This window comes from Protopterus annectens, chromosome 1.part0, assembly GCF_019279795.1.
Source record: "Protopterus annectens isolate FY-2018-M chromosome 1.part0, PAN1.0, whole genome shotgun sequence".
Classification (NCBI taxonomy): Eukaryota; Metazoa; Chordata; order Ceratodontiformes; family Protopteridae; genus Protopterus; species Protopterus annectens.
In genome coordinates, this window is record NC_056725.1 from 710,970,956 (window position 1) to 710,985,199 (window position 14,244).

The 14,244-nt window shown below is 39.9% G+C and overlaps 1 protein-coding gene across 2 annotated transcripts in view; it reads right to left on the reverse strand.

The window, feature by feature from the left end:
• Positions 1–14,244, reverse strand: part of SYMPK (symplekin scaffold protein) — a 2,606,756-nt gene that overhangs the window by 59,884 nt on the left and 2,532,628 nt on the right. The gene's annotated exons all lie outside the window — the stretch shown is intronic.

The window sequence follows — 14,244 nt, forward strand, 5'->3', positions numbered from 1 at the left end:
TTCAGGTGTCACAAAAGGTACACTATGTGCAATGACTAAGATTTTCATTATTACCATTATTAGTTTAACAGGTACTCCTTTTCTTACAACATATCTTAATGAAAATGCATTTTAAAGATTAAGGATAAAACTTAAATCACAACGAGGATGACGGTCATAAAAAAGCACAAGTTACACAATTAACCCTGGATTTATGATTACCTTCTCCACTGTTGCTCACTGCCAAAACTAAAGCCACAGGTATCAGGGCCCTATGGAAATATAATCTTTAACACACCTGAGAACTAAGACTAGCCTCATTTCTGCCCCTTATTTGTTGACCTGGTAAGCCCACTGGATAAACTGTCCCTTTGCAGGGGTTACCCGGGAGTACTGTCTGGTTAAGTGACATGCTCAGAGTAAATAAAAACAGTGAAGTAAGTGAAGGTGGAAGGAATCAAACCCTGTACTTTAGGCACTGGAAGAAACTGCCAGACGTGTGTAGAAACTGCCAGACGTGTGTAGAAACACAAAATATTAAAGAATATTTAGAAACTGGACTCCAAAATGGCCTGTAACCTAGAAATTTTTTCAGGAGTTGCATATATCTTTTCAAATAGAAAATAAGCTCGTTTTCTCACAGTTAAGATGGCATGACTACAAATGTTTTCAAACAGCTGCTGCACCATCATGTACTTATCAATTAAAAAATGATGCGTAGCAGCTCAAGTTTGTGCAAAAAGAGCAAATGGCTATTCCCATCCCAAGCCAAGCAAAAGTGCAAGTCCTAAACACATGTTGTGACACAAAAAAGTAATCAATGCAAACACCTTTAAGTGGAAAAATATCATGGAACTTCAGACCAGGAAGGGTTTACTCCAATAATCTTCCAAATTTCTCAAACATTACAACGCAGCACCAGGTTCATGTCACAAATGCATCCAGAAACTGGAAGGTAGCCAATCTTATCTTCAAGAATCTGTCACAGGAGTGCTGAAATGAATCAGCTGAGGTGGTCACAAGGTCAGTAGGTCATCTGGCACCCTATGCAGTTACCCCAACTGGTACCGCCCTGTCATCGTTTGCAGGGTGGGGTGTATTCAAATATGAAGAACAAAAAAATGCTCTTCTGCTCAGGAAGAACAGCAGTCTCATTCAGCTTGCTACGAAACTGTAGCAATCATCTGCTTTAAGCTTACAACACTCAATGTACTGCACATAGTGCTTCAGCAGTGACCGCAACTGCAATATTGACATTTATTTCTGAAGCAGCTATCTTCTCTTCGCTTCAGAAATTAATTCTGGATCTGCAGTCTCGCGCTCCAAGTTTGTGACAATCATGTCCCCTAGCAGCTTGCACCTGGGGCAGCTGCTACCCTTGTCCTGCCCTATCCATGACTATAAAGGACCATTTGGGAGGGGGAAAAGGGAAAGGCTACTCTAAGTATGCTACTCTGGGTTGATTAAAAGTAAGTATTCTACCCACTCCTATGCTTAATTGCAAGTAACTTTGGGGCTCTGAAAAACAAACTGAATTCTTTCATCTGTAAGATGTCCTGTCTGCCCCAAAAATGTCAAAAAAATTTACTTATTTAATTTATCTGCTTGTTAACGAGGTAAGTGGGCTGGTGCACTGCCCCCTTCCAGCATATACTTGGACATACATAAGACAAGTTACATAAACTGGCTTACAGAGCAAATTCAAACATAAACATATTCCTGCTTTACACTTTTGGGAAGGGAATGAGAGTAGATATACAAGATATGCAGTAAAACAGAACTGATAAAATTAAACACAAGAGTATGTACCAGTAGATGATTGCATGCTGTGTACAGTATATATACATTACATTGCACTTTGATGCTTCATAGCTGGGTTGCAGCATGTCTTTATGACAGATTTGCAGTTGGGGAAATAGCCATTGACTTTAAAGTATTTACACCTGGATTCCTTATTTAGGTGACATAGTAGTGCTTTTTCTGAAGTCATTAAATGTTTCTGATGACTTAATGTCTATGTGAAGTGAAGTCCAAGTTGTGGGACCCGATATGAAGAAGGCTTTTTTCTCCTGTTTCAGTTTTAAAAAGTGGGTGGATAAAGGTCATACCTCCTGGTTTCCTCCTTAAGGAATATATATGCTCTTTCAATGGTAGATTTCTTCTCAAAGGGGGGGGGGGGTAGCAATGTCTGAGCTTAATTTTAAATAGAAGGGAGCCAAGTAGAAAAGACACTCTGTCAGTGACTGGGAATCAATTTAATCCATTAACAAGGATGCAATGTTTTTGTTTTCAGTTATTTGGAGTCACTGCATGTTATATGATGAGCGTGGGCTTAGTATTTGTAAGCAGTACTCTATTTAGATTTTAGCTATGGATTTACTAAATAAATGTTAAAGATGAGGTGAGAACTTTGAGTGACATTGTCTGTGTGTTTTGCAAATGATAAATGTGGGTCAAGACCAAGTCCTAGATATTTATATTTGGCAACATTCTGGATAATACTGCCATGCATATGTCAGTGAAAGACTGGGAACGATTCATTTCTCATGAGTTGACCAGAAAAGGATAACCCTAATTTTACAGAGACTGCTAAGCAGTTTATTGGTAGCTGGCCATTTACATAAATCTGAGAAGCACTTTTGTGTTTGGGTGTGTAGATTTTTTAAGTGTTTTGCTACCTCTGAGGTGCAAGATGTCATCTACATACAGAATCTAATTAAGGAAGCTCACCAATAAGGTCATTTATCAAATGGGAGGGAAGGTGGGAACCAACCACAGAGCCGTTTTGAACTCCAGTGTTAAGACAACCCTTTGTAGAGACTTGCTTGGTGTATGGTAGTTCAAATATCTAAATGGAAAGGTAGTTTTTAAATCAATTTATTGTACTGTTACCAACTTGAACCGTTTAAGTTTCATCAGCAATATATTATCGCTAACTATCTCAAATGCACCAATCATATCAACAAACACACCATAGGTAATTAAGTCCTCACTCATGTTACTGTAATTGGGTCAGCAGCAGTGATTAAGGCTGTTGTACAGCTGAAGGCATTGTAAAAGTGGTATTGGTGATCAAAGAGATGGTCAAAGTAGAAGTGCTATATACCTCATTCAACAAACACCATCTGACCCAGCCACTGGAATATTCTTAACAGTAGGACTAAACTCCTAATGGAACGTAATCAGTTAAATACAAACATTTTGGTAAATGCACAACCATACTACAGTGGTTCTCAAATCTTATGCAGGTTGATTAGAAGTCTCTCACTATGGCAACTAAGAAAACGTTAAAAAAGCAAGTAAATGTCATCAATGTGGGTAAAATTCAATTACTGGCCAGTAATTTCACTACCTAGATGCATTGAAGAAGGAATATGGAGAAAGTAAGAGAAAAACAACCACAAAAGAAAGAGCAAAAACTCTGGCTGGGGAGAACCTTGCAGTTGCTCAGCAAAAAAGCAGTTCAATTTTCAGCTTTAGCACAGGAGATGGTTTTCAGTAACACTGTACAAAATAAATCAAATATACCCACAGCTATCTAAAATAAGTGAAAATCTAGATGAACATATATAATCTTATTCAGCAGTAAGAGGTATTCCTGACAAAATTGTGACAGAAGGGAAAAGTATTAAATATTGGGGAAAACAGACTGTGGAAAATGTAAACCAGGCAGAACAGGAGCAAGTTTATCCCAGCAATCAGGGGATGTCGAGAGGCAGAAGTGAGATTCATGATGCTATATCCAGCTGTCTTCAGAATATTTTTTTTCCTGGAGGATCAAAGACACTGCTAATGTGGAAGAGACTACGGAAGAAAAAAAGTTCACTCAACAAACACTGAGCTAGAAGGTGATTCCACTTCTCAATCTTCTGTCACGAAGACAGTCATGACTTTGCCAGTAAAACCTTTTTCATTGTTTCAAAGGGAAATATCTGCATCACAGAAAGAAGCCTAAGAGCTAACTGTAACAATCAGCACTGGATCTGAACCACATACTGATGCTGTGGGTTTAAGATAATCAAGAAAAAGACCAGCAATGATATGAAATTAGTGAATAAGCAAAAGAACCATAAAGCATCAAGCCATTATATAAAGTTTAGGCATGTGAACTGTGGTCCTGCAAGAAGTAGCTATAATAGACCAAAAAGTTACTGTTTTAAACTGTTAGGAGAATTGTAAAGAGCAACTCCCATATTATGCCATTAATATTCTGAAGGACAACAGAAGTAATGGCAAGTGAAACAATTTTTATTCATGCCTGTATAAAACAAATTCTAATGTAAACTGCATGTGATACAGTAAAGTAGCTCTAGACAGTACGCAGTTAGAGGTATTTTAAATACAACATGGGGGACATTTTAACAATGAGTGCTGTATGTGCTAGTGATAATCAGAGCAGGAAAGCATTTTTCCCTTAATTGTAATGTATCCATACACCAAACTGTAATAAGCTAAAAGGACTGGAAAGAAGCAAGTTAAAGTTACTATAATGCCATCTTTGTCTCCTGAGGGAATATTAATATGAATTAATCATATCACATATAAAAATTAAAACAAAATAAATCTCCTGTTTTCATGGAATTGGATGTCTAGATTTATGTTGTGTGAACTACAGACACGGCTTTTTAAGCAAAAAAGTCATACAAAACAGAAAATGACGAAAACATGAAAGATGGTTGTTTCTCGCAATTACATTTTTTTAAAAACATTAACATCTACTTTAATTTGAAATACAGCAGCTTACAGGTCTGAACACTGCACTCAAAGTGAAATCAACAAGGTATAAGGTGATGAACTTTTAAAGGAATATTGGCAAGCAGGTCAGTGAAAATTAAGTTTCAAATTGTGGTAACTAAGCAGTGATACTAGTAGTGGTCTCCCCAGCAATCTTAGTAGTTTAATGCATTAAACATAACAGTGCATAAATTCATTTTTTTCCTTAATGCTTAATGTTAATGTTTACTGAAAGCATGCAAATTGTTTTTTACATCTGGGAACGGAACAGACAAATTAAAATAAGACAAAATAAGTGTTGATGCAAACAAAGACTCCTTCATGTGTAGCATTAGCATGGTTAACCATAACTTTAGGTATTACTTATTGTATACAGCTGTTGATTTGAAACAACTGCTTCAATTTGAAGGGGGTAGACTTCCTTTTAAGAAACTGTTTAGCCAAATCACAACTCCACCTCTATCTCTGTAATAAATGGGGTAGATGGCCTATTTTTTTTTGCTACAGTGGATGCTGGCTGTTGTGTTTTTTTTTCTCTTCTTCACAGTTTTGGCCTTACATTCAAGTTTATTTGAGGTATTTGGATAATATTTATATTATATGGAGGGCCGGGGTTAGATGAGTGAGCATCTTGTGTTAAGTTTATTAATACATCTGCCAATTTCTTTCACATTTTATTTATGACCCACTCTACTTTGATTCATTTTCTGGATATATTGATTACTAAAAGTATGGTGCAAGGAAAATTTTAATCAACTATTTATAGGAAGGAGACATACTACAATAATTACCTCTACTATGACAGCCAACATTCACTATGGCAAAAGAAAAATTTTGTAAAGGGACAGTGAATATAATTAAAGTAGGCTTACTTACGATGATCATCTTTTTGATAAAGGAGTAACAACTTTATATGATATGTTTTTACTGTGAGGCTACCACCCAATTTATTACAGGAATTGAGCGAGAGGGTGAGTTCAGACAGACATGAAATATTAGCTACTTTTATGTCAGACTGATTTTGGAATGTGTAAAAAATACTGTAAAAAATAATTTGTTGAGAGCTCTAGTTTTGGAATACAAAAGGGATGTACCACCTCAGAAACTAATTGTCCATCATTGGACACGTTTTTGACACATCAGATTTGATACGGAAGTTGGGTATGACTTCAAAATTTGTTTATAAATAGTGGTTTTAATTTGAAGACTATTTTGGAGAAAAACAATTCCAAAACAGTACCGGCGATATTGTACTTGAGCGCCTCACCAGACGTGCAGTGGCAATCCCCGCCCAAAACCTGCCCCCGTGCTGTTTCTTAATCGGGCACTAATGAATATGTATTCCCTCAAAGAATCCTAAATACACTGTCCGGCTTTTAGTGCGTGCCTTGTGTTGTCTTCAAGAATAATTGCTTGTTTCTTATTTTAATATAAACAAAGAAATGCGTATTTATTAAATAAAAGACATATTTCAGAAACGTTGTTTTGTTCCTGCATCTGCCAGATGGCTGTATGCAAAGTATATTTTCTTTTAAATGAAACGGTAAACTACATGGTCACTTTTTAGCTAATGATTTAATCGGGAGATACATTTTTTGTTCAAAATACAGTATATAAGCTCACTTATTATTCTTGCCCTGGCCTAGGGCTGCCACCAGTTTTCCTTTAGGCTGGGCAGTCCCTTATTTGGCCAGGTGTGTCCTTGTTGGGGAGGGGGATATGAAAATGGCAAGTGTCCTTTTTTTCTAAGTTCCCTTTATTAGTTGACTAAAGCTATTATTTTTGTATTTGAATCGCTTACCAACCAACTAAAATTCTAAAAAGAGTGGGCTTTTATTTAAACAAAAAAGCTATTATTTTTGTATCTGAAACACTTCAAAATGTAACAAGTTACTAAAATTCTTCAAGTGTGAGCTTTTATTTTTAGGAAAAAAAAGTCCATTCGTTTGCATTGTTTGAATGCCATGTCAATCATGGCTTATAACATATGCAGACCTGGTCGTCAATCATTAGCGACACGCCCACTTCTGTGCGAAACACAAGGTGGGGCCTTCAAGTACAATATTGCCACAGTGCCTCCTACTAAAAATGCTGGAATGAAAAATGTGGAGCACGTAAGCAATACAGATACTCTTTTTTTTCCTACTTTTACTGGTATTACCAGCTTTCCTACACAAATTTCCCTTGTTGGTTCTTATGACCAACACTAGAAAGGTAGTCTATACAGCCTTATGATCAACATGTCCTGCATTTTATGTGGTCAAAATGGAAGGCCCCCTGAAAACTAGACTATATCAGCATATATATGCTATTTGGAAAAGTAATAATGCCAGGCATTCTATTAACTGACAAGATTTTAGGACATTTTCTTTTGTCTTAGTTGAAAAGATATCACCCCCTGGGGGCTTTAATTTGAGAAGAGTATACTGGCAGATTCTACTTGATGCTACATCTGCTCCAGGTATTAATGACATAGTATCAGTTGGTAGTTATTAAAAATGAGAGCTAACATGTTATAATTTGAATATTTAAAGATCCCGGGTCTTAAGTTTTGCATACATTTTTTAAAATATTTTTTCATAATATATTCACATTTATTTAACAGGTTTTAAAAATGGTTATATAATGCATTTATGTAATTTATGCCCATGCTTGATATTTAATGTATTGCACTTTTTATTTATGCAATTATTTTATTGTACAATATTGGCACCATTTCTTCCATTTAATTCAAGGAAATGACATTTTTATGGCTCTGATGAAGTTCTGGTGCTCAGTGGAATGAAAGTGTTTAGTTATTAATTAAAGCTGTGGAAGTTTATGGGTAGGCTTTTTTTTTAAACTGTATACAGTTTTGTATGTTTGGTGCGAGTTTGAAAGAGAATTTTGAAAATGTATTTTTGGGTGCTTTTACTGAATAAAAACACCTAGGAAAATATGACATGGGTTAAAAACAGAGACTAGAAGAAGCAGCAATGTACAAAACCAGCCTGGCAATTATCAGTGTTTGCATGTAAGCTGCAAAATGGAAACATATTCAAGTGAATGGTCATGTATAATAAGGTAAGTACATAACATTTTTATTTCCACATAACGTTCCATCTGTGCTGTCCATTTTCATTCTTCCTCAACTGTTGGGCTCAGATCTGATCCCCGAATTCTACTTGGTCGTTACTTTAGCTTGTGGCCACCAAAAAGCTCTGCCCTTATCCATAATGCACCAATCCCTAACATACCCCAGATCTTGTCTGCTGGTTTACATTAATATTCCTGACAGAAGAAACCATTCCTGGAGCTCAACATGAAGGACGGCGGTGTCCTTATCAGCTCTCACTCTTCTAGAAATCTAATGTGAAAAAAGGGTTGGGAGCGGAGGAAGAATGAAAATGGACAACACAGATGGAATTGTATGGTAAGTACATAACTTTTTTTATCTGATGTTGCCAATTTTCATTCGATCATGAACTGTTGGGACAGAGTCTCCAGCTACCTAAAATCCCAGGTGGACTCTAAGGAAGGATATTCCTTGAGCACACTTGAGCCAAAAGCTGCTCTTCCCTTTGAGACCAGATTTTATAATGAGTAATAAAGATATGAGAATTACCCCAGGTTATATCGTCCATGGAAGACCTAATCAGAAACACTGAAAATGTTGCCATGAATCTAGTTGAATAGGCTCTTAAAGGTTTTGGCAATTAAAAAAAAGATTGCAGCAAGGCTGGCCCCATTGACGGAAAATAATTTCTGCCACTTCCATGGTGAGAAACCACTTGTGAAGTAGTAGAATGGACCTGCTCAGTTTGTCTGCTATCACGGTGGACTTCCCCCAGAATGCGTTATTGCTATTAGAATGTGGCTGGAATAGATTGCCCATGGCCACACTCTTGAAAGCTTCTCAACACAAGGGGTAAGACCTGGTTGCTCTTTGTTTGTTGAAACTAATGACATGTTGTCTGTCTGAATTGCAACTGTACCAAACGTATGTGTATCTTGGAAGGCCTGCAATGCTAACAGCACCTCTCAAACTTCCAGAAGCTTGATATGTATATATTGGCCTCTTCCAGGGACCAATTGCCTTGGACTGTTTTCCCCAGGATTGCCCCCCACCCAATTTGGGAAGTGTCCATGGTCACTATAACCTTGGGTTGTGGGAGAATGAAAGGACAGCCTTGTAGAACCTGATTTGATCAAATCCACCACCAAAGGTATCTCTTGCATGCCCGAGTGATTCTATTTGGGCTGACATGGGTTGATAAGGAATCAAACATTGTGTTGCTAGCATCCACTGAAGAATTTTAATATGAAATCTTGCTAGAGGAACTAAAATTATGGCCACTGACCCCAAAGCTTGAAGAATCAACTGGGCTGAAAGTTTGGTACTGTGAATTATTTTCCTGACCTGGAATCTGATAGCCTACACTCATGAAAGAGGAAAAGAAGCTGTCACTGATACCATGTTGAAAACTGCTCCTATGAATTCCAATGTTTGAGATGGTTGTAAATGAGACATTGTCATTTATGGTTATCCCAGAGGGGAGCAAGTGTGGCTCTTATTAGTAGATGTCTGGTTCGGGAGGTAATGAGCCCGTTGTCTTAAGTATGGAAACACTCGGAATCCTTGCAGTCTCAAGTGAGCTGCTACCACTGCCATGCATATGCTGAACACCCTGGGGGCTGTGGTGAAGCCAAAGGGCAGTGCTCTGAACTAGTCATGACTGGCTCCCAAGCCAGAAGCGTAAATGTCTTCTGGATTGTCTGTTCATTTTTATGTGACAGTACGCATCCTGAAGGCCTATCGAACACATCCAGTCATCCTTGCACAAAAAGGGCTGAATGGACTGAACCATGACCATCCAGAACTTGGGTGTGCTGAACTGATTTGTTCAAACTGCTGAGATCCAAAATCGGTCAACAATCACCTATTTTCTTTGGAACCAAAAAGCATCTTGAGTAAGTTCCGGATTCTATCTGATCTGGTGGGACCTTTTGGATGCCTCTTTTTTTTCTACCAGATTTTGTATTTTTAGTGCTGCTACTTTCCTCTGACTGGGCAGAACATCAGGAAATTTGTATACTGATGGAGGTGGAAGGGAAAAGGGAATTATATAACCTCTGGAAATAATCCTCTGCACCCACATATTTTTTGTGATGTCTAGCAAGGTTCTCTGGTGCAAGGATAACTGACCCCTGACAGCCTCCAGAGGGGGAGGATCGGACCTCCATTCAGAAGCACTTGTTGGGTCTGTCAGAGAAGGAATCTCTAGACCCTTGGTTTCACAGGCCTCCTCTACCATGTGGGCAGTATCTTCTATTTGACTTCCCCCCTCTGCCCCTGGGGGAACTCTCTCTACATGGATGTTGGAAAAGATGCAGGGACTTTAACCACATCTTTCAACCACCTCATTGATTCCTAGAAAAGGTTCTTTGAGGGGGTCGAAAAATGTATGACCACTGCAGAGAGGGTCTTTCCATCGTTCTCATACCAGAAGAGTGTGTCCTTCATTTTTGGGCTAAATGACAAACTGCCATCAAAAGGTACATTGATGAATGAAGACTTGAGGGCTCCGCAAAACCACACAAGTGCATCCAAGCATGCCTCCTGATGCAAAAGCCTGAACACACTGCTCTTGAGGAACCTTCAGCTGCATGTGAGATAAGCCTCATGGATGATGTAGAAATAGATTCTAGGGTAGACAACTGTGAGGCCACAAAGTCTGGGTCTCTGTAGAAGTGGTCCCAGAAAAGGAATTTGATAATTCCTTTATCAAGTCCCTTTGTAATCTTGTAAAGTATGCCAGGTAGTTCTGCAACCTGAGGACAAAGGTCACTAAAGCATACACATGCTTTCCCAATATGTCCAATGCCCTAGACTCTCTGTTAGGTGGGGATGGACAGAAGGACTCTCTTCAGCAAGTTCCTTCTTGGTGGCCACCACCACAACCATAGCATCTACGGTCACTCCTTTGCTAACTACAGGTGGAGCCAGAATCCAATCTGATCTCCTGGGGATTGGCTGAAGTGACTCAGTCTCCTTCCACGCCATCTAGAGATCAAGTCAGATTCCTCTGGAGAAGGGTTATCGAAGGACCAACCACCCCTCTTATTAAGGATCTCAAAGATGTCTCTGAATGAGACGTCTTCAGGTAGTGATCTTGAGGACCCTTCCCCTTCTTTGAAATCAGTATCCTCGGTGACTGACTCCTGAGGGGAGTGCAAGTGCCCCTCTTGCACTTCCTCTTCCTTGGTGGGATGTTCTGGTTAAGTGTTGGAGGAGATTGTAATAACCTGCTGGGTAGCCTGGAAACTTGGTGCTGGCTGTCCTTGTGGCATATAATGATGTGGCTCAAGGTGCAGATATGTCTGGGATCCAGAGGGAAGATCCTAGAGGGTAGGATCCATACATCCTGCCATAGCAGAGAACACACTCTTTGCTACCTCAAAAGCAGAATGCTCCAAGAAGAAGGAAAATGAAGCAGCAAAGAAGCCAGGCTTCTGACCCATCAGTTTCCCCCTACCCTGAAGGCAATCTACTCAAGGTGGAAGTCGGAGCTGAGCTGTCCAGTGCTGAGGCTTTAAGGGGCAGAGATGGCACTGAAAACCTTGGAGTGGACTCTAACACCCAAGACCCGACAGGGGCACTTCAGCTCTGAGAGTCATCAGACTCCAAAGACTTGGAGCTGGTGCACTAAGAGATTGCGTCAGATCCGAAACAGATGGACCTGGAAGACTTGGATCCAGGAGCTCCAAAATGATAGGTTGGATCAGAGAAGGAGCTGAAAACAGTGGAGTAATAGAAAGATGAGCTTTCTGACCCGAAGTGGCAGGAGCCAAGAGAACTCCCATCTGTATCTGTGCTGAGAGGAATCTCATCATTCTGTAAATGTCAGATGCAGTCACGCTTCCGGAAGAATGAGAGGAAGCCAGAGATAGGGATGTAGAGTGACGGCATTCCAAAAAAGGGATAAAGTATTCTGGAAGGTACCAGATCCAGCCTTGGGAATATCTGGGTAACAGTCTCTGATCCAAAGTCTGAGGATTTTTTTGGTTCCGACATAGGTGGAACTGCAACAGCCTTCAGATGCAACTTAAGTTTTTTTTTGGTGGCAAAGAGGATGATGGAGTCGAGGATCCTAAAGGTTTAGGTGACTTCGTGGAAAGCTCCTTTGATTTCGATTTTGGGGATTGAGCCCCAGCAATAGCTTCTGAAAAAGAAGTAAGAAGCAACCGCTTCAAAATAAGTTTATTTTTTTTCTATATGCAATTGCATATAGAGTAAAGTTTTTGCAAATAGCACAATCAACTTGAAAGTGGTCCGAGCCCAAACAACACACACACACAAAGTTTGAATGTTAGACAAAGGCATCTTGTGCCCACACACTTTTGGTACTTCTTACAACCCAAAGGGTCTTTTTTTCTGACATCCTGATACACTACAACAAAAAATCATATCAAATACTTGTATAGCCAAACTGGAAGCAAAGCTCTCTTCACCCAAGACTGGACTACACATTCAAGAGTTGAAGGTAAAAGTACAGTTTTGTACCTACCATAAATGTAGATGTCCGATAGGTATGCATCTGCAGTCATAACATATGGGTTGTCCTGCCTCAGGCAGCCCTTCGGTCGGCCGGATTCCAAAGTCTGGGTCTGGCCTCGGCTGATGTCGCACTTTCCCCGACGTCAGAGCTTCTGGGGTATAAAGGCATCAGCCGACGCCATTTTCCTCATTGTTTCTTGCCCCAGATGCCAGGTGCCCTCTAGGAAGGCTACATTTGGATAAATGCTGAAAAGTTCCAAACAGTAGCAAATTATATACATATATATATATATATATATATATATATATATATACAAACAAACAAATACACCATAATAGATTCCCCCAGCTAGCTGAAAGAGGGGTAAGCACCCTAGGAATACCACAGAGGGGAAGGAGGGTGGGTAATCCTGACTGCAGATGCATACCTATCGGACATCTACATTTATGGTAGGTACAAAACTGTACTATGTCCTTCAAGGATGCATCTGCAGTCATAACATATGGGTAGAATACCATAGCCAAACTGGGGGAGGAGGTACTAAGAGAAGGATGGTGTAGTTAAGATCCCCTGCAGAACTGCAGTTGCAAACCCTGCTCGGGATCTGGAGTATAAAGGTAGATTGTAATGCTTGGCAAATGTATGCACGGAGCTCCAAGTAGCAGCTTCTAAAATGTCCTTGGTAGCCACCCCTCGTAGGAAAGCTGTAGTGGTGGCTGTGGCCCTTGTGGAATGAGGCCTGATATTTTCAGGAGCTGTCTTTCCATGAAAAGAGTAGCAAAAGCGAATGCAATTTCCTATCCATTTTGAAATGGTCTGTTTGGAAATTGCTCTTCCTTGCACCCCAGTTGCATATGCTACAAAAAGTTGGTCAGGTTTTCTATTGGTTTTAGTTCTGTCCAGATAGTAGCGTAGTTGTCTGTGTATATCCAAGGTGTGCAAAAGTTTTTCTCCTTTGTTCTGTGGGTTAGGGAAGAATGTAGGCAAATGAATAGCTTGGTTCAAGGATACCCTGGATACCACCTTTGGCATGAAAGTAGGATTGGTTCTCAGTGACACTCTATCCTGGTGGAAAATAAGAAAAGGCTGCACTGCCATTAATGCCTGTAACTCGGATACTCTTCTTGCTGAAGTGATTGCCAGAAGAAAAGCAGTTTTCCAAGATAAAAACTGTAGGTCTGCTGATGCTGCTGGTTCAAAAGGAGGTAGTGTCAATTTTTCCAGCACAAAATTGAGATCCCATGCAGGTAGAAGGGGTCTCCTTGGAGGTTTAACATTTTTGATCCCTCTCAAAAATTGTCTGAGAAGAGGGTGAGAGAAGAAAGGTGGATCCATATTGTATTCTGCTGAAATTGCTGAAGCGTGAATCTTAATGGAAGAATAAGACAGGCCATTGTGGAACAATTCTGCTAAGTATTCTAGGATGTGTTCTAGGTTTGCCACTGTGACATCTATGCCCTTTGATGTGTTCCAAATGAGAAATCTCTTCCATTTAGCTGAGTATGTCTTCCTTGTGGAAGGTCTGCGAGCCTCCAGGATAATGTCCTTGACCCTCTGAGATAAAACAGTTTGGTTTGGCTTTAAGGAATTTTCCAGGCAGTTAGTTGCAATGTTTTCAAGTTTGGATGCAGGGTCTTGAAATTGTTCTGCGTTAGAAGAAGAGGCCATAGGGGTAGAGGCCATGAGTTCGCCTGAGACATGCTTCTCAGTAGCGGATACCAGTGTTGTCTTGGCCAGTCCGGAGCTATTAGTATCACCTTTGGCTGTTCCTCCCTGATCTTCAGTAGAACCTTGTACATCAATGGGAGAGGTGGAAAGGCATATACTGTTAGGGCATTCCAGCTGAAAGAGTGAGTCTCCACCCTCCAGGCTTGTGGGTGGTATGTCCTTGAGCAGAATTTCTTCAGTCGGTGGTTGAGTGGGGAGGCGAACAGATCTATCTCTGGCATTCCCCATTTCTTTGTTATGAGTTTGAAGATGTCTGGATGCAGCA